General features: G+C 45.5%; 1 protein-coding gene across 5 annotated transcripts in view; it reads right to left on the bottom strand.

The window, feature by feature from the left end:
* Positions 1-21,732, bottom strand: part of MSRA (methionine sulfoxide reductase A) — a 450,230-nt gene that overhangs the window by 338,356 nt on the left and 90,142 nt on the right. For 2 of the 5 annotated variants that reach the window (XM_073335659.2, XM_073335661.2), the window contains exon 1: positions 1,290-1,838. The exons of the other annotated variants lie outside the window; for them this stretch is intronic. The gene's annotated coding sequence lies outside the window, so the exon portion shown is untranslated. Of the gene's footprint in view, positions 1-1,289; positions 1,839-21,732 lie in introns of those variants that run through there. 5 annotated transcript variants of the gene reach the window in all.

Raw genomic sequence — 21,732 nt, 5'->3', positions numbered from 1 at the left:
GTCAATTTCCATCCCCACCTTATTCCCAGCTGTTTGCTTTATGCTCAATAAGTATCTTCCTTAGGGAAGTCTTGCAAGGTTTGATTTGTGCAAGCTGGCTGAGACCAATGAAGAACAATATCCAAGCAGTAAAAATGGTGACTCCCACGAACTGCCAAGAGGAAAATCGGGTCAGCTCAGCCAAATATTCTCCAGCACCAAAGGAGTAACACTGCAGTCCAGGAACGGTTAGTTGGGTTGTGTGGCATGTGCTGCACCTGTGATCACCGAACAATTGAACTGCAAGCAACAAGTAGAAAATACATTCCAACTTGCTAATGGCTTGAAAAATATATCCAGGATCTACCAGCCCAAGGGCGAAGCACACTAGCCAGGGTGAAAAAAATATCTGTCACCCCACCAAAGCCATGACCACTGCAATTTAAAGGAATAAACCAGTTTTGTACTGTTTATTGTAAGATGCATTTATTTGTAATTGGGAAGTTGGCCCTGCATGACTTATCCTCAGTTCATAGTTGGAAGTTTTTTTCTTTGAAACTAAAAAGCCTAGAGACTCTTGTGTTAAAATAAGAGCTTAATTTCTGCAAAAGATGATGGTTCTCACCCAGGAAAACTTTCCACTCCATGTGGAAGAGTGGGTGAGTGGATTTTTCATGATGTTAGTAAGAAGAAGCGGAGCCACTTGGCTGTAGATTGTCCAACAGCTCATTACTGGAGAGCTGCACATTAGCTCTTGCATGCCAATGTTCAGGCAGCTTCCAACCTAATCTGCAGGAAAGTAATGTTTTAAAGGCTGGAATCCACTACATCAGTCTTGAAATGAGCATTCCCAAAACAGCATTTAGGGCTATCAGGGGTGTATGCACTAGAGTGGGGGTAGGCAACCTCTGGCACACGTGCCAAAGGCAGCACATGAGCTGATTTTCAGTGGCACTCACACTGCCCGGGTCTTGGCCACCAGTCCGGGGGGCTCTGCATTTTAATTTAATTTTAAATGAAGCTTCTTAAACATTTCAAAAACCTTATTTACTTTACATACAACAATAGTTTAGTTATATATTAAACACTTACAGAAAGAGACCTTCTAAAAAAGTTCAAATGTATGACTGGCACGCAAAACCTTAAATTAGAGTGAATAAATGAAGACTCGGCACACCACTTCTGAAAGTTGCCGACCCCTGCACTAGAGAATAATATTCAGCTGCAAGTAGCAGAGGGTGTTTGCTGAACTGTTGCACGGGACGCTGTCACAGACAGCCCGGGTAAAGTTCCCTCTGCTGGCCACTCACCAGGCTGCTGTGTTGGGTCCTAAAATGCTCGACCCCTGTGTTGGATCCCAACATGGTAGATTCATGTGCTTTTAAGCTTCCCTGGATCTCAGTAGGCTGTCTCTCTCCTTGACCTCTCCGGCATACTTCACTGGTATAGACTCTGTCTGCTACCTTTTCACAGAAATGAGATAATGCAGGTCAGCTGCCTCAGGGTCAGAATCAGTGTTGACCCTCCAAGTTTTCACAATAGTTTACATTCATCTTTTCCCAGAGCTCCAATCTTGTGAGCACTTTCGGTTTACAGATTAACTCTTCAGAGGCAAATGATACATAAAGCAAACAGATACACATATAGGCTTTGTAAACATTTCTAAACATAATTACTCTTTACTTAGATAGCAGGGAAGATGTATGGATTCAGTAGTAATAAAAGCCACATTCATTTCCCTGCATGGGTTTTTCTCATTACTCTGGAGCATTCTCAACATGTATCATAGAATCATAGAATATCAGGGTTGGAAGGGACCTCAGGAGGTCATCTAGTCCAACCCCCTGCTCAAAAGCAGGACCCATCCCCAATTAAATCATCCCAGCCAGGGCTTTGTCAAGCCTGACCTTAAAAACTTCTAAGGAAGGAGATTCCACCACCTCCCTAGGCAACGCATTCCAGTGTTTCACCACCCTCCTAGTAAAAAAGTTTTTCCTAATATCCAACCTAAACCTCCCCCACTGCAACTTGAGACCATTACTCCTTGTCCTGTCCTCTTCCACCACTGAGAATAGTCTAGAACCATCCTCTCTGGAACCACCTCTCAGGTAGTTGAAAGCAGCTATCAAATCCCCTCTCGTTCTTCTCTTCCGCAGACTAAACAATCCCAGTTCCCTCAGCCTCTTCTCATAAGTCATGTGTTCTAGACCCCTAATCATTTTTGTTGCCCTTCGCTGGACTCTTTCCAATTTATCCACATCCTTCTTGTAGTGTGGGATCCAAAACTGGACACAGTACTCCAGATGAGGCCTCACCAATGTCGAATAGAGGGGGACGATCACGTCCCTCGATATGCTCGCTATGCCCCTACTTATACATCCCAAAATGCCATTGGCCTTCTTGGCAACAAGGGCACACTGCTGACTCATATCCAGCTTCTCGTCCACTGTCACCCCTAGGTCCTTTTCCGCAGAACTGCTGCCTAGCCATTCGGTCCCTAGTCTGTAGCTGTGCATTGGGTTCTTCCGTCCTAAGTGCAGGACCCTGCACTTAACCTTATTGAACCTCATCAGATTTCTTTTGGCCCAATCCTCCAATTTGTCTAGGTCCCTCTGTATCCTATCCCTGCCCTCCAGGTATCTACCACTCCTCCCAGTTTAGTATCATCCGCAAATTTGCTGAGAGTGCAATCCACACCATCCTCCAGATCATTTATGAAGATATTGAACAAAACCGGCCCCAGGACCGACCCTTGGGGTACTCCACTTGACACTGGCTGCCAACTAGACATGGAGCCATTGATCACTACCCGTTCAGCCCGACAATCTAGCCAACTTTCTACCCACCTTATAGTGCAATCATCCAGCCCATACTTCTTTAACTTGCTGACAAGAATACTGTGGGAGACCGTGTCAAAAGCTTTGCTAAAGTCAAGATACAATACATCCACTGCTTTCCCTTCATCCACAGAACCAGTAATCTCATCATAGAAGGCGATTAGATTAGTCAGGCATGACCTTCCCTTGGTGAATCCATGCTGACTGTTCCTGATCACTTTCCTCTCATGTAAGTGCTTCAGGATTGATTCTTTGAGGACCTGCTCCATGATTTTTCCGGGACTGAAGTGAGGCTCACTGGCCTGTAGTTCCCAGGATCCTCCTTCTTCCTTTTTTTAAAGATTGGTACTACATTAGCCTTTTTCCAGTCATCCGGGACTTCCCCCGTTCGCCACAAGTTTTCAAAGATAATGGCCAATGGCTCTGCAATCACAGCCGCCAGTTCCTTTAGCACTCTCGGATGCAACTCGTCCGGCCCCATGGACTTGTGCACGTCCAGCTTTTCTAAATAGTCCCTAACCACCTCTTTCTCCACAGAGGGCTGACCATCTATTCCCCAGGTTGTGATGCCCAGCGCAGCAGTCTGGGAACTGACCTTGTTCGTGAAGACAGAGGCAAAAAAAGCATTGAGTACATTAGCTTTTTCCACATCCGCTATCACTAGGTTGCCTCCCTCATCCATTAAGGGGCCCACACTTTCCTTGGCTTTCTTCTTGTTGCCAACATACCTGAAGAAACCCTTCTTGTTACTCTTAACATCTCTCGCTAGCTGCAGCTCCAGGTGCGATTTGGCCCTCCTAATTTCATTCCTACATGCCCGAGCAATATTTTTATACTCTTTCCTGGTCATATGTCCAACCTTCCACTTCTTGTAAGCTTCTTTTTTATGCTTAAGATCCGCTAGGATTTCACCGTTAAGCCAAGCTGGTCGCCTGCCATATTTACTATTCTTTCGACACATCGGGATGGTTTGTCCCTGTAACCTCAACAGGGATTCCTAGAAATACAGCCAGCTCTCCTGGACTCCTTTCCCCTTCATGTTAGTCCCCCAGGGGATCCTACCCATCCGTTTCCTGAGGGAGTCGAAATCTGCTTTCCTGAAGTCCAGGGTCCGTATCCTGCTGCTTACCTTTCTTCCCTGTGTCAGGATCCTGAACTCAACCAACTCATGGTCACTGCCTCCCAGATTCCCATCCACTTTTGCTTCCCCTACTAATTCTTCCTGGTTTGTGAGCAGCAGGTCAAGAAAAGCGCCCCCCCTAGTTGGCTCCTCTAGCACTTGCACCAGGAAATTGTCCCCTACGCTTTCCAAAAACTTCCTGGATTGTCTATGCACCGCTGTATTGCTCTCCCAGCAGATATCAGGAAAATTAAAGTCACCCATGAGAACCAGGGCATGCGATCTAGTAGCTTCCGCGAGCTGCCGGAAGAAAGCCTCATCCACCTCATCCCCCTGGTCCGGTGGTCTATAGCAGACTCCCACCACTACATCACTCCTGTTGCTCACACTTCTAAACTTAATCCAGAGACACTCAGGTTTTTCTGCAGTTTCGTACCGGAGCTCTGAGCAGTCATACTGCTCCCTTACATACAGTGCTACTCCCCAACCTTTGTCAGTATGTCAGTCCACTGGAAAGTCAAGGATACTCCCCTTATGCACATGGCTTCTCCTCTGAATTGTGGAATCTCTGGCTTTGATGTTGGCTGGTCACACAGTTAAACAGGATCCCTCTGCTACAAAAGCATGCTCTTCTCTATTTCTCTCTTGACCAATGCTTCCTGAGTGTCTCTATGAGTCTTCTTGACCACCCAATCTTGATAGTTTAAAGGCTAGCCTCAACACCATGGTTCTTTGTCCTCCTGTTTGGGGACTGTCTACTTTCCAAACCCTAGCCCTCTCCAGAGAAGTTGGAAATAACTGATTTCCCCTAGTATGCAGTTACTATTTTGTTCTCCTCAGGTAAAATCTATTCATGTGCTGATAGTTCGTAACAATCAGCCAATTCAGAAGTAGATATGTCAGCTGTCAAACTGTGAGGACATATGTATTTGGGTCCCACAGTGGTCTGTCCTGGGTACAGTACTAGTCAACATTTTCATTAATGACTTTGATAATGGAGTAGAAGTGTGGTTATAAAATCTGTGGATAATGCCAAGTTGGTAGGGTTGCTAGCACTTTGGAGAACAGGATTAGAATTCAAAATAACCTTGGGGAATTGGTCTGAAATCCACAAGATGAAATTCAGTAAGGACAAGTGCAAAGTACTACCCTTAGGAAGGAAAAATCAAATGCCCAACTACAAAATGGGGAATAACTGGTCAGGTGGTAGTACTGCTGAAAAGAATTTTGGGGCTATAGTGGATCAAAAATTGAACATGAGCCAACAATCTGATGCAGCTGCATAAAAGGCTAATATCATTCTAGGGTGTATTAACGGGAGTATTGTATATAAGACACAGTAGAATAATTACCTCCCCTACTCGGCACTGGTGAGGCCTCAGCTGGCATATTGCATCCAGTTTGGGTGCCCCAATTTAGGAAAGATGTGGACAAATTGGAGAAAGTCCAAAGGAGAACAATAAAAAAGTATAAGATTTAGAAAACCTGACCTATGAAAAGGATTATAAAACTGGGCATGTTTAGTGTTGAGGAAAAGACTGATTGGGGGATCTTATCATAGTCTTCAAATATGTTAAGGGCTGTTATAAAGAGGATGGTGATGAAGGTAGAACAAGAAGTAATTGGCTCAATCTAAAATAAGCAAGATTTAGGTTAGATATAAGGGAAACTTTCTAGCTATAAGGATAGCTAAGCTATGGAACAGGCTTCCAAATCAGATTGTGGAATCCCCATCACTGGAGGTTTTCAAGAACAGGTTAGATGAACGTCTGTCGGGGATGGTCCTGCTTCAGCACTGGGGGACTGGACTTAATGAACTCTTGAGGTCTCTTCCTGCCCTACTCTTCCGTGATTCTATGGTTTTATGTCCGTGCCAACGCTCTGTCTCCTTACCACAGACAGTTCATAAAATCATACTGGAATTCATAAGCTGTACATCGATTCAGATTCTCCAAATCATCACAGGTGATCAAGAACTTTCCAGCTATGCATAAAACTAGGGCCAAATGGTGCTATTTTGGCACTGACTTGCACTGGGGCTGGTCCAGAATTGCATCACCACGGCAGGAGCTCAGAGAGAGGTTGTAGGTCAAAATTGTGATTCGGGCCTTGAGAAGATTCCCTCCCTGAGCAATTGTGCACAGCACTGTGTGGAACTTGCCTGTCCATTACAATGGTACAAAGTGCTTCTGCTGCTATATTGAGTGCTCAGAGTGAGCCAGGCCATGACTCTATCCCCTCCACAATCCCTTTAGGTTGATGGAGTAATGGTCTCAAGTTGCAGTGGGGGAGGTTTAGGTTGGATATTAGGAAAAACTTTTTCACTGGGAGGGTGGCGAAACACTGGAATGCGTTACCTAGGGAGGTGGTAGAATCTCCTTCCTTAGAAGTTTTTAAGGTCAGGCTTGACAAAGCCCTGGCTGGGATGATTTAATTGGGGATTGGTCCTGCTTTGAGCAGGGGGTTGGACTAGATGACCTGCTGAGGTCCCTTCCAACCCTGATATTCTATGATTCTATGATTCTATGATGTGAAGACCCAGCAGCAACTGACATGAGTAGTGTCTGTGCTCCCTCAAACGTGAGGTACAGAAATTATTATAAAAACCCTGTGCATCGGATTGTAAACAAATAATAAAAGCAAGTGTTATGGGATCAAGCCTGATCTTACATGTGGAGGTACACACATTGCCAACTATCAGATTAAAATCAGCTACTTCAGATGTTTATGCCTTGCTGTAAGGTAGGTGATTTTAAAAGCTACACAGCAATGTACCTGCCTGTAGCTCAGGGTTGATTTTTAAATTAACTTGTCATTTTTAAAGAAACTACAAATGCTAGTTTATTCCGTTATTTTAGCATGTAGTGAATGGTGTATCAAAACAAATGTTCACTTCCTGTCTAAATAACAAAAATGATATTTTCCTATCACATAAATCTACTGCCTTATTTTTACATTGCCACTTCTCAAAATTACATGTTATGAATTATTCATGGAGTCCAATTTAATTAATTTACTTTTACTGAAGTTACATCTGATCCAGAAAGGGTTTGGTGTTTGTTTGTATTAAAGAATGTAACATATCCCACCAAAAAAAAAATTTCTTCTGTACAATTGAACACAAGACTGTGATGCATGGATGTTATTCTGTCAACAAGTGATGTTAGAGTAGAATAACACTAAGTAAGAATTATTAAAAACATAAAAGAGTTCCGTCTTTTTAAAGGCAGACAATGAGCTGGATTCAGGATGACACCTCCAAGCAGGATAATTAATGTGCAGAACGCATTCTTGTTAGGCTGGAAAAACATGCAGATAGTCCTTGGAGTTGAGAATGTTTATTTGGAAATAAGATGTGAAATTGGGCTGCGTCCCCCTTCCAAAGCCTTTTTACACTGTAAAAGTAGCACAGGAGAAACAGGAACCAAACCATTTGTCCAAGGCAGCAAGTGCAGTTCAAATGGATTTCGGAAACATACAATGGACATTTCATAAGAGAATGTCATATCCTCCTGGAGTAGTACATTTAGGAAAATATCTTTGTGGCAAGGCCTTGTTGGGGGAGAGAGAAAAGAAATATAAAAGTATAACCAAGGGACCCCAAGTTGATAAGAAGCAGGCGAAAGGATGACTAGAGGCACCTGATACCAGAGAATATCTGCAACATACAGCCCTGTCAGGTCAGGACAAGCCTGGGCCGGGGAGGGAAAGATGTGTTCTGTAGAAATGGAAGACTTTGCTTTTTCCCTCTAACTAACCCAAATGGTACCTATCTAAATTAACTTTTATAGAGTTTAAGACTATTATATTATGCAGACCATTTATTTCATTGTCTGATTTTGGCTTTATATGTTAAATAAATCTCATTTCATTGCAAGCCAGGTGGTAATGGACTGTTTGTGAATTGCACTCAGATCAGCCCGAAGAGGTGAAATACCCTTCAGCCTGTATAATAGTGTCTTTGGTGGTTTACGTGGCCTAGTGGTTAGCACACCTTGTACCCCCTCCCGGCAGGTTGATCTGACTGTCTTGGTCCTCCTCTAATCAAAGGTGCAGTGAGGCAGACAGGTAGTTCAAGTCCCTCCTGTCATGGGAGCAATGGTAGGGGAGCCTGGGCACCCACTCCATCAGGCTCTGATCCTAGGAGGCCCTAGGAGGGTCAATAGTGTCTGGCCCCCAAGATGCCTTCTGAGTTACCCTGCCTGGGTCACTTCCCAGCGCTGCTTTTCTCTGCCTGCCTTCAGTCCCAGATAAGGTGAAAAGAAAAGGTAACCCAACTGTCAGCCCTAATCGGGCTCAGCATACAGGCTGATTCCCTCAGGGAGGCTTCTCCGGCACTCTTGTCAAGAGTCTTCAGGGTAGGTCTGTCCTCCTCACCACCTTCCTCCCTTCTGAGCTGGGTTGCTCCCTTTTCAACGCCTTCACACATTTTTGAAACATGACTGTAGTTTTAAAAAGTCCATTCAAGAAATACGTCTTTGGTTTGCACTTGTAAAGATCCAGAGACCAACTATCTTATTTTAAGTCTCAGTCCCACAACTCCCATTGACTTCAATAAGCCCCTGGGCATCCAAACCTGTAGTCCTTACTCAGGCAAAATTTCCACTGAAGTTATTGGGAGTTTTGCCTGAATAGGCCCTGTAGGATTGGGCCCATGAGAGTGAAAGGAGTTGTACAGATAAATTATTGTGTGTATGAAGCAAAAGGATCTGGATCTATACAATACAGCTTTCCTTAAAAAAATTAATTAAAAAAGATCGGTAAACACTCTTTTAGAGCAGTTTTTCAACATAAAGAAGCCACATTTCAAAGAGCAATTAAGATTAGAGAAATGCTGCTTTTTAAAGATATTCCAGGACTGGATAGTATTAAAAAAATATCTTGTGGTTGGAACCCCCTGGCTTTCTGACATTCCAGATACCTTTTAAATTATTATTTTTTCTTTTAAACTTCCCTTTTATTTCTAAATATAAACCTGAACATCACCTAGAACTATGGGACACAGTAAAAAAGATTTGTTGATTTGTTTTGTCAGTCTAAAGTAGTGCACTGTGAGTATAATTGCACCAGAAAAACTCTGAGTCACGGTCAGTAAAGAGCATCTTGTCACAAATAGAAACAAAGATACTGTTATCAGCTTGCCTGAGCAGGGGGTGTCACACAAGTGAGCTCACCTAGTTTTCAACAGTCCAACCAATGTCTAACTCAGACTGGCCTGCGTCGGCCTTACACTCACACAAAGTAACTCAAAAGGTCTCTCAGTGACTTAAACGCAAAGTGTGGTCAACAATAGGCCATGACCTGGGTTATGGTAGAGGGAAGAGCAAGCCTGCCTCTCTGCCTCTACCCACTTTACCCAGAAACTGCCATTTGAGACAGGCAGCCAGCCCTTTTTATGTGACCTTCTGTGTCTTGATTGGCTACTGCCCGCTCCCAACCCTGCTAGCCACTGGAGGACCAAGTCTCACTTGTTCCATCAGTCGCTGACCCAGGGAGGCCCATTAAGCAACCCCTGAGGGCCAAACTCACTGCTCTCTTCTTAAAGGCAGCACCGTTCTGAAGCATACGTAGCATACGCAACTGTGTAGGGCACCCGAGAATTTGGGGCACCACTGGAACAGCAGGTAAGAGCGGGTCGGCCCCCGTAACCCAGCACGCACTGCAGTCTCCTTAGGCAGGAGCCGTATCCACAGAGCCAAATGTGCTGGCACATTCTGCGTGAGGGAGAGGATACGGAGGTCTCTGCGGGGAACTGTAACTCTCCGCCGCCATGCGGCAGGCCGGGTGGCTTGGTATCCTTTGTTGCCTCATCCCTCTCACCACCCTCGGGCTGTGACTGCTACTTCTTTAGTGCAAGTATAGTCCATCAGCACTACAGTCTGCTTAATTTGTTTAAACTGTTTTTAATAAAGTGCATGTGGCAAGTTTTCCAGTGCTGTAAGCTTATGTTTGTGTTGCTAAGAGCAAGTCGGGCATAGGGGCACCAGTTTAATAATACCCATAAATCCTAAGGACCACCCTGCTTAAAAGGCTGCTTCCTGGGCCAGGGTACATCAAGACAGTGGAGTCTCTGGCAACCTCATTTGGACCCTGAGCGTTTCAGCAAGACCCAACAGTCAGACATCAGGAAAGAATTGTCTTTAGTAAGTCAGAGCCTTCCACATCTGGACTCCCATCACCAGCCATTGGAGATATTTCCTACTTGCAGTCACAGATCGCCTACATATCATTGTGGGCAGTCACATCATACCATCCCCCCCATAGATTTATCAAGCTCAATCTTGAAGCCAGATTCCTCCACCTGCCCCCGCCCCCAACTCCTGACAGAAGGGCTGCTTTGCACCTCTAGAGCAAAGCAACTGGCATACACCAGAGAACCAGAATTTTAATACTGCAATTTTTTAATACTGCAATTGTGAGAGATATTTTATTTATATTTATGGCTGTTTAAGGCACAACTTCTAAAATAGTTGCTGTGTATCTAAGATGCAGTGTAGCAGGCATCTGCCTGGTGGGTCTTGCCCAAATGCTCAGGGTCTAACTGATCGCCATATTTGGGGTCAGAAAGGAATTTTCTCCCAGGCCAGATTGGCAGAGACTCTGCGGGGGGGTTGCCTTCCTTTGTGGCATGGGGCATGAGTCACTTGCAGATTTGAACTAGTATAAATGGTGGATTCTCTGTAACTTGAAGTCTTTAAATCATGATTTGATGACTTCAGTAACTCCACCAGAGGTTAGGGGTCTGTTACAGGAGTGGCTGGGAGAGGTTCTGTGGCCTACAATGTGCAGGCGGTCAGATTAGATGATCATGATGGTCCCTTCTGGCCTTAAAGTCTGTGAGTCTGTGACATCTGGTCACAACATATGGAGAGTTCTTCAAGGGGCAGAGAGCCAATGTCATGTCAAAATGTGCCCTCCATCAAAATATATCTGTCCACCATCTTGACTTCTGGCAGAGTAATGTATGATTGCATATTCTGATGGGTTTAAGAACCGCCCTCATGATTTTCAGCCCTGGCCTCAAAGAGGGCACAGACAGCTTCAGCTGCAGTGGTCCTTACAAAATACTTGGAAATCAGGAAATTTAGAAAGTAGACAGAACTTATTTTTGCTGTTTTATTACTTACTGTAGATTAATAAACAAAAATGTGCCAGTTAAGGTTGGTCTATATGTCACATACCTAACAAAAAACCTAAAAAAACAAGGAAATGAAAAGTTAAGGCAACCCACGTTTTCCAAGATTAAGGGCTACCATTGGGTTTGTGTCCCATGCCCCTCAATATGTACCCTTCTTGGGGCAATGGTAAAAACTAATTAATGGGAATATTTTGATGGGCTCCCACTAACCAGCAAAATGTGACCTCCTCTGGATCAGGGTAAAAATGAATTATTTCCATATTTTGATGAGTTCCCCTGACTTGTCAAAGTGTGACTTCCGGGGCCATGGGCTGGACAAATTTTGATAGATTCCCCATACACTTCAAAGTGTGCATGCCTAAGTTCTGGGAATGAAAATGGGGGGAAGGCACATTTTGATAGGCTCCCCAAGTCCCTATACTTGCCAAAATGTTCCATCCTCAGGGCCAGGCATAAAATATATATGTGGGGGATACATTTTGATGGTATTCCAGTGTCCTTCAAAATGTTCCCATTGTGGCCATTGACCAGCAGTATAAATTAGAGAAGCCTTCAGGCTAGGACTATCTCACTCTTTCTCTAAGGTACATGCAGTATGTCAGCATTTTCAATTTTAGGGCATACTTTATTAAATCTTTTCCCCCTTGTCTCTTTTGTCCGTATTTCTTGCCATGCCTCAGATTTAATTAGTTCAGTTTTAATTCGATTTTTAAATTCCTGTTTACTTACTTACTTTCTCTGTCAATGTTTTCATTTTTACTTTTTCAGCCATTTTGTTTCCTGCTATCCCAACATGAACTGGGATCCATGCTATTCCAGTGTTTACTCCCATCTGTACGATTGTGTTGTTAGCAATATTTAATTAATTATATCATTTCTGCTATCTGAATTCCCATTTTGATAGCCAGATCCCAATAGTGAATTAGACAAGATGTCTATAGAGCTAGGTCGCACATCCAGCATAAAGCCAACATTATTCCTTCTAGTTTGTCTGTCATAACAGCTACAAATTTTATATTCTTATGGATTTTTTATTCCAAGTGTTGGGACACAGAATGCAGTCCCCATTCTCCCATTTTTTTCATCTTAAGACCCATCCATAAATATTTAGAAATGTTTGCCCCATTTAGCACATTTATATCAATTTGCTAAAATGAATACGTTTAGCTCTCCTCCCCTATTAATTTCATTATATAGTTCCACATTTATATTAGTGGACATGATTTTCCACCCATAATTCATTTTCACATATGTGATGCTATATGATTGAAACATGACTATTTACATAATGAATATTGCCACTGTTAGACAATTGTAACAAATCTTTTACAAAGTGTATCATGTAAGGTGTCAATGAAAAAGTTATAATTTGCTAAGCATGATTATCCTGTTTATATGCATGTATCATCAACATACATGAAGTTATGAATATGGGCTATATAGATGTGTATTTCAAATATGTTTGCTCCTGGGATAACACCCACAAGTAATGTACATCCAGTCTGGCCAGCAGATTGTGAATGAACAATTCAAGTTGATGGCCCATTAAAGAACACTTAACTCTCTCTATGGGCCATAGAAGAACCTTGTCCCTGCCCAGTGAACTTTCCTATGGACATCTTAGCCAGAATATGGGTAATAGCTGCTCCAGTGAGTTATCAAAGCATGCAAGGACATGTGACTGCTCATGTGACCCTGGACTCCATCTTGTGCCTGTAATTTTCCAGGAATAAGACTAAGAGCATTCCCTCCACATGGGAGAAAATATAAAAGACTCTGGAAGCATCTCCATTTTGCCCCTTTCCTGCACTGATCTGTGGACTATGGATTTAACACTAAAAGGAAAATTCCAACCAATTAACAGAGGAACTTCCAATCTTTTGGAAGTTACCAGGGACTTTACAAACCAGAAGTTTAGTCCATCACTACTAAAAACCTAATACAAGAACTTTGCAACAATTGTAGGTATATGATCTATTAACCCTTTTTAATTCTATTTCTGTATTTCTTATATATACATCTTTAGATTTTAGATATAAAAAGATTGGCAGCAGCATGATTATTGGCTAAATTCTGAGTTATATATTGACCTAATTATGTGGCTGATCTCTTGGGATTAGCGGACCCTATATGTGATGAAATTGGATTTCAGTAACCAGTCATCATAAAGTCTAGTGTCTGGACGGTGAAATAAGTTCTGGAATGCCTAAGGAGACTGCATTCTGACTTCTTGTTAACCAGTGTGGTGAAACATAAGTTTACTTTTGTTACTGGCTTGGTATATCTAATGGAAGAATAACCACCAGTTTGGGGTAAGTCTGCCTTATTTCTCAGCAGTTTGTCCTGAATCTGGTATTCTCAGCTGTGACCCACTGAGGCAGGGTGACATCCTGGCTATATACGCTAATTTCTTTTAGGTCTTTCTTTTCTCCTAGTTCCTTAATCCACACTTTAATCCTATTGACATGAGGCATTTTTTGGTTCCCCCCGTCCTGCATTTTGTCCACTGAATTCCCAGCATTCTTCATTTATTTGTTTTGTGTTTCCGTCTTCTCCATTTCCCATAACTTTTTCCCCAAAGGTTAAGTCCAGTAAATTTCACCAGCAACTATCTGCATTACACACAAAGGTGTCATTAGCACTGAAATAAGCCAAGTTCTCTCCTTTTTATTTCCCCTACAGGCTTGGCTGCAGATATAGCAGGGCAGAGCTAGCTGGGTCCATTGGCTCTCTTTAACCCTTTCTCTGCTGGTGTGTGGCCTTGCTGCTCCATCACAGGCAAATTCAAAACTAATTAAAGGAAATATTTGTTCACATAGTACATAATTGGACTGTGGAACTCATTGCCACAAGACAGCAATGAGTACAACAGTTTAGCAGGACGCAAAAAGGGATTAGACAGCTATATGCATAGCAAGAATATCCAGACTTATCCAGTAAATATTGAAACACAAGAGTTTTTGAAGGGATATAAATCTCGTGCTCCAGGGCATAAACCAACTTCTATCTATTAAGGATTACAATTCAATTTTCCTGAGGGTAGGATATCCCACAACTACAAGTTGCAGGAATAGGTCCTTTGTCAGTACTTTTTAAGGGCCAGAATCTGATCACCATTTTCGGCAGAAAGTCCAGATGGGGTCGTAGTTGAATTTTGTCCTTGTAGAACACTGCATATGGCAGCTCCAATATCAGGGCTTTAATCTCCGATACTCATCTCGCTGAAAGTGACCTTCCATGACAGGTGGGAAAGGGAGCAGAAGCCCATAGGCTCAAAAGCCAGGCCTGTGAGCCTAGAAAGAACCAAGTTAAGGTCCCACTATGGGACAGGAGCCCAGACCAGCAGGAAGAGCCTCTCAAGGCCTCTCAGGAATCTGACTGACATGTCACACAAGAACACCATCTGAAATTGGATTGGCGGGTGGAAAGAGGAGATAACCACAAGATGCACCCTGATGGAAGAAAGGGCCAGCCCCTGGTTCTTAAAATGAAGCAGGTAATCTAAGGTAGATTGTAAGAAGGAGCATGATGGAGAGAAGCTATGCTCAGACGCCCAGTGGGAGAACCTTGTCCACTTGGCCAGGTAAGATGCTCTAGTCGAAGGCTTCCTGCTTTCCACGAGTAATTGTGGACCTCATTAGAGCATCTCTAGAACCTCCTCCAGGTTCAAGCAGGCAGCATCCACACCGTGAGGTGGAGGGAGGTGAGGTTGGGGTGTAGGAGACACCCATGATCTTGCAAAATCAGATCTGGTCGGTCAAGAAGGGGCCAGGGAGCAGTCGCCACCAGGTCCATCAGCATGCCGAACCAATGTTGGTGCGGCCACACTGGGTTGACCATGATGACTTGGGCCTTGTCTCTCTTGATCTTTCACAGGACTCTGCTCATGAGCAGGATCGGCAGGAACGCATACATCAGACCCCGCAACCATGACAGGAGGAAGGCATCAGAGAGAGAGTCCTTGCCCACACCCTGCAGGGACAGAACTGATGACATTTCCTGTTCTATTTGGTGGTGAACCGGTCTACTTGGGGAGTTCCCCATCTCTGGAAGAGCATTCAAGCTACCTTCAGATGGAGCAACCACTCGTGGTGAGAGGAAAAGGACCTGCTGATGTGATCTGCCAGCGTGTTCCTGACACCGGGGAGGTGACAGGCCTCCAGGAGGATCACATGCTTGATGCAGAAATCCCACAATCAGAGGGCCTCTTGACAGAGAGTCGACAAGCATGCTCCCCCTTCCCTCTTAATGTAGAACATCGATGCCATATTGTCCATCAACACTCTCACCACCTTGCCTGACGGATGCAGTAGGAAGACCCTGCAGGCCAAATGTACCACTCTGAGCTCCTTGAAGTTTATGTGCAATATCATTTCCTCTGGGGACCACATCCCTTGGGTCTATAACTCGCCTAGATGCTCTCTCCAACTGATGTCTGAAGTGTCCGATATCAGTTCGACCAAGTGGCGCGGGTTGTCGAACAGAACTCTTTCCAGGACAGCCTTGGGGTCGGTCCACCATTGCAGGGAGATAAGTGTCACCCCAGTAGGATGGTAATGACTTTGTCAAGGTGATCTATGGACTTGGAATAGACTGTCACCAGCCACTGCTGAAAGGGTCACATTTTGAGCCTTGCATGGTGGACGACATACGAACATGCTGCCATGTGGCCCAGCAAATGAAAGACATACCTGGGCTGTGGTTAGAGGGAACCCAGAGACCCCTGCAATGAGGTCCACCATGATCTGGAACCTCTCCTGTGGCAGAAAAGCTCTGGCACAGGTGGAGTCGAGCACCGCTCCGATGAACTCTATCCTCTGCACAACTTCCCTTTGGACTTGGGATCTGGAGCGACCTTTGACTAGCCAGTCATCGAGATTCAGATATATTTGAATACCCCGACATCTGAGGTAAGCTGATACCACTGACATGCAATTGGTAAACACCTTTGGCTCTGTTGCTAGGCTGAAAGGGAGGACTGAAAATTGGTAGTGGTCTGATCCCACCATGAAGTGTAGGAAGTGTCTGTGTCCTTGGAAGATCGCTACATGAAAGTATGCATCCTTCAAGTCAAGGGCAGCATACCGGTCTCCTGGATCGAGGGAGGGGATGATGGAGGCCAGGGAGATCATGCAGAACTTCAACTTCTTTAGGTATTTGTTGAGGTCTCACAGGTCCAGGATGGGTCATAGACCACCCTCGGCCTTTGGGATTAGAAAGTACCGGGAGTAGAACCCCTTGTTCCTGTACTCACAAGGAACTTCATCCACCACTCCCAGCTGCAGCAGGCCCTTCACCTCCTGCATGAGGAGACTTTCATGAGAAGGGTCCCTAAAGAAGGACAGGGAAGGGGGGTAAAAGATGGGGTGGTGGGGTAGAAAGAAACTGGAGGGTATAGCCCTGGGCCACTATGTTGCAGATTCAATGGTCTGAAGTTATCGCGGTCCATGCAGGAAAGAAAAAAGAAAGGCAGTTGGAGAAACGTAGGGAGGATGGATACAGGGTACAGTCTGGTAGGTTACCCTTGGGCGCACCCTCAAAATGCCCACTTGCCACCCTGCATGCTGCGGGTGGCCCGTGACTGGGTAGAGGGCAGAGGTTGGTGGCTCTGGCAATGTTTGTAGCCTCTGCTCTTCTTATGAGCCATCTCCTGCCTGGTTTTGCTCCCTTGAGCCTGTGGCTGTTGCAGCTTGAAGCGCTTATGGGCCAGACCTGGGTCATAGAGCCCTAGAGTTTTCAATGTAGTACAGGAGTCCTTCAACCAGTGTAGTTTATTGTCTGTCTGCTCAGCAAACAGCACCTGGCCATCGAAAGGAAGGTCCTGTATTGACTGCTGGGCTTCCATCGATAAGTCCGAGAGAAGAAGCTCGGACGCCCTCTCCATGGAGATGGCCGAGGCCATGGTGCGGAGTCCACTGCATCCAAGGCTGCTTGAAGGGCCGCCCTGGAACTCCTTCCTGGTGTCCACGGGAAACAAATCTTCAAACTTGGCCATGGCTTGCCACATATTAAAGTCATAGCAGCCAAGGAGGGCTTTGTGGTTAGCCACCCTCAACTGGAGGCTGGAGGATGAATACATTTTGCATCATCTTTGAGTCTTTATTCTTAGGTGTAGCTCCCAGTTGGCCTTGCCTCTCCCGCTCATTAACAGCCGCTACTACCAGGGAGCTTGGGGACGGGTGGTATAAAGGTACTCATGACCCTTAGCCAGCACAAAGTACTTTCTTTCTGCCCTCTTGGAGATGCGGGGCTCTGCCACAGGGCATTTGTCATCTTTGACACCCCCTCATGCAGGGGCAGTGCCACCCTGGCCAGTGCCATCAAGCAGAGGACATCAAATAGGGAGTCCAACGGCTCCTCTAGCTTCTCCGCCTGGAGTCCCATGTTAGAGGCAACTCTTTTCAACAGCTCCTGATGAGCCTTGGCATCATCCTGAGGAACTGGGTGGGGGGGACCCGCAATCACCTCATCAGGTGAAAATGAGAAAGAAGCCGACACCATGGGGTCTGTCACATCCATTGGTGGTCCAACCAGCTGTTCCCCGGGGTCCGTGTGAGCCTGAAGGATACTCCCTTCAGGGATATCTGCCTCCAGAGAAGAGTGGGATACCAAGGCCGATAGTTTGTCCGAGGCCCCCATCACTGACCTAAGCTCTTGTGAAGGCTGGATACAGCCTCAGAGGTTCCACGGGTACCAGGCAGCCAGCCACTGGCCCTGGGACCATGGAGCAGTTGGCAGTACCACCAATGTTGATGGTGCCACTGGTCCCGGGGTTTGGCCCACCAGGAACGACTTCTGCCTGGTGCCGGAGCTCAAGGATGAGTGGTTGCTCTCAGGTGACCACGAGCAGGTGGACTGGTGACCCCGATTGCTGCGGTGCCGATTGCTGTGCCTTGATGGGGAGCTTTCTGCTCAGGATGAGTCCCCTCTGCAGGTCCTCGGAGACTGGCAGTGTTTGGCGGATTGGTGACAGCATTCCATGATCTGTGCCTCATGCTGCTCGACCAGTACCAGGATCTGGAGTGGGACCGGGAGCTGGAGTGGGTTGGTCGCCAGGAAGACCTTCTTCCCAACTGAAGGGATTCGTGTTGTGGCAGCGTGTACCAGAGAACCGATGACCAGTGATTCCGCTTCTGGGATCGACTGTGTTGGGTCCACGATCGGTGCCAAGCCAACGGTGAAGCGCTGGGCCAGTCTCGGTGGTGTTGATGCCAGGAGGGGCACACCTCTACGGGCCTGTTCCAGGTCACCAGTGAAACATGTCTCGAGCCATGTGGGCGGTGCCCTGAGTCTGGAGACCAACAAGGGCTTCGCCACGCCTGCCTCCCTGCATTCAAGGCCTGGTGGCTCTGCGTGGCCAAGCACTAGCGGGACGTCCCTAGCGAGGGGGAGCAGTACCACTGAGATGGGGACTTACAAAAAGGTACCAAGGTGGGTTTACCCTTGGATCAGGGTACCGCTGTAGCCAGTGTATGTGACATCAGTAGCGCTCGGATATCATGCACTGCTGGCAGGGCCTCAGGCACCAACAGGACCTCTAACTGACAAAGGCCCGTGTCACTGCCTGGCATTGCAGGCATGGGTCGGGGTGGGCTAGACCACTCGTCCTGAGCCGAAGGCCAACTCCTGGTTGGAGGTACTAAGCCACCCTCCTCGGGACTTGGCTCCCCTCCTGCCCTCTCCTTCCCCTTGCAGGATGTAGGAGATCTTCCTCTCCAGGTCTTCTTTTGTCGCTTGGCAGGTGCTGGAGAGAGGGATCAGTGAAATCATAGAAATCATAGAATATCAGGGTTGGAAGGGACCCCAGAAGGTCATCTAGTCCAACCCCCTGCTTGAAGCAGGACCAATTCCCAGTTAAATCATCCCAGCCAGGGCTTTGTCAAGCCTGACCTTAAAAACCTCTAAGGAAGGAGATTCTACCACCTCCCTAGGTAACGCATTCCAGTGTTTCACCACCCTCTTAGTGAAAAAGTTTTTCCTAATATCCAATCTAAACCTCCCCCACTGCAACTTGAGACCATTACTCCTCGTTCTGTCATCTGCTACCATTGAGATCAGTCTAGAGCCATCCTCTTTGGAACCCCCTTTCAGGTAGTTGAAAGCAGCTATCAAATCCCCCCTCATTCTTCTCTTCTGCAGGCTAAACAATCCCAGCTCCCTCAGCCTCTCCTCATAACTCATGTGTTCCAGACCCCTAATCATTTTTGTTGCCCTTCGCTGGACTCTCTCCAATTTATCCACATCCTTCTTGTAGTGTGGGGCCCAAAACTGGACACAGTACTCCAGATGAGGCCTCACCAATGTCGAATAGAGGGGAACGATCACGTCCCTCAATCTGCTCGCTATGCCCCTACTTATACATCCCAAAATGCCATTGGCCTTCTTGGCAACAAGGGCACACTGCTGACTCATATCCAGCTTCTCGTCCACTGTCACCCCTAGGTCCTTTTCCGCACAACTGCTGCCTAGCCATTCGGTCCCTTGTCTGTAGCTGTGCATTGGGTTCTTCCGTCCTAAGTGCAGGACCCTGCACTTATCCTTATTGAACCTCATCAGATTTCTTTTGGCCCAATCCTCCAATTTGTCTAGGTCCTTCTGTATCCTATCCCTCCCCTCCAGCGTATCTACCACTCCTCCCAGTTTAGTATCATCCGCAAATTTCCAGTGCCAGTGGAATGGTCCACACCAACGCTGCGGTGCTCAGGGCAGAGTCGGACCTCGACTGCTCTGGTGCCGGAATTAGAGCCGAATCCATTAGGAGCGCTTTGAAACAGATGTCTCGCTACTTCTTTGTCCGAGGTTTGAAGGACTTGCAGATATGGCACTTGTTGCTTATATGCAACTTGTCCAGACACCTTAAACAACTGTTTTGTGTATCACGAATGGGCATTGGTTTTTTGCAGCGATCGCAGGGCTTAAAGCCTGGGGACCGGGGTATGTCCCATCCCTAGGCTAAGTCCCAGTTGGGACTAAGCAAGTAAAACACACTAACACCAAGACACTAAGGGTAACTGTTAACTATGTACAACTATTTTACAAGAAAAGTTCGTAACACTGAACAAAGCGAAAAAGGCTAGCCAAAGCAGCAAATGTTCCAGCACCGTCACTGGCAGCAAGAAAGAATTGAGAGCAGGGGGGAGCCAGCAGTGCCCTTATACTGCGGCATGTGCGCGCCACTCCAGAGGGCACCAGAGCCAGTCCCCTACAGATACCACTGAGGGAAAAGCATCCGGCACCAATGCGTGTGGCGAGCACACACACCTAATATGGAATTGACATGAGCAAGCACTCGAATAAGAATTATGTGGTATTGTACTCATTCCTCCACCTCCGAGGTCCTCTCCCCTTCCAGCCTCCACCCACACACTGGCCAGTGTAACACAACCAGTACAGTATTCCTTCTTATTTATGTTATTACATTTAAATTTACACACAAAAGATTTTTATATTGAAAATGCATAAACTTCGTTGTAAAAGGAAAGCTGTAACTTTTGACACCTGAACAAAGGATACTTGGGGCTTTTGGACACCCAGGAATGTAGGGGAGTCAGTTTTGGATTTTGGCAATTGGGATGCATCTAAGGTTTTTCTTACTGGGAAAGGGATGTGTCTCTACTTTCCTTCTCCCTTTTGGGCAAGGGCAGAGGAGATTAAATTTGGAGAGATGAGAGGTTTGAACTCTTCATTCACCACCTGAGAGCAACTTGCTGTTCTACTCCATCATAGAATCATAGAATCATAGAATATCAGGGTTGGAAGGGACCCCAGAAGGTCATCTAGTCCAACCCCCTGCTCGAAGCAGGACCAGGAGCAGATCCCACTCCATCATCTGCTGTTATAGCCAAAAACAATGGAGAAGCTTAAAGTTTCTGCTAAAATGATCAGTTATATAGTTAGCCATTTTAAAGCGTTCTGTTTACATTTAAAGTAGCATTTTTAGGCTTCAGAGTTAATAACTTCTGACTTCTCAAAGCTATTGTTTTCCGCTGCCTGCAGACTTAGGCAGACATCATTGTATTAGTTACATTTGATTCACATTTTAAAATCATGCTTTGACAACTATAAGGACAAGAGCTTTATTTTTTTTAATAAAATCAAATCCTGGAGCACAATTATGCAGAAAATTAAAAAAGGACAATCATGCAGCAAATTACATGATTGTATAATTGCATTATATACAGGGCCATGATTACAACACCCCAGACAGAATAATATTATGAATTAGCATGCTCTGCTTTACACAGGACATGCTGTTCTCTGAGCTGATCATCTCTTCACGCTGTGCATGTCATGTAAGCTCCGTGATGCAGCAGCATGATAGATGATTGTGCCTGTTTTGTGGGTTCAATATTCTTGTGTGTTTTTAACTGTGTGAAATTTGATGTGAGGTAACTTGGCAGAAAGACCCCCTTAGGGCTGAGAATTCATTAGCATACTAAAGCAACTTGCTCCAACAAAGATGTTAACCCAGAAGCCCATGGGAATAGGGAAGGATTCTTTCAAATGTCTCACATTGCTCCTTTTGAAGTGGAGGAAAGACTTTTGAAATGGTCATATAAACAGGAGGAATTGAAAGATTGAATCTCCTATCACTTACCCTAGTTTTGTAACAGTATAGCTCAGCTGACTTCATTGGAATTACTCTTGATTTATACCAA

Source organism: Lepidochelys kempii, chromosome 3, assembly GCF_965140285.1.
Source record: "Lepidochelys kempii isolate rLepKem1 chromosome 3, rLepKem1.hap1, whole genome shotgun sequence".
NCBI lineage: Eukaryota > Metazoa > Chordata > Testudines > Cheloniidae > Lepidochelys > Lepidochelys kempii.
The sequence above is the reverse complement of the archived record's forward strand: the minus strand, read 5'-3'. Positions and strand labels throughout refer to the sequence as shown.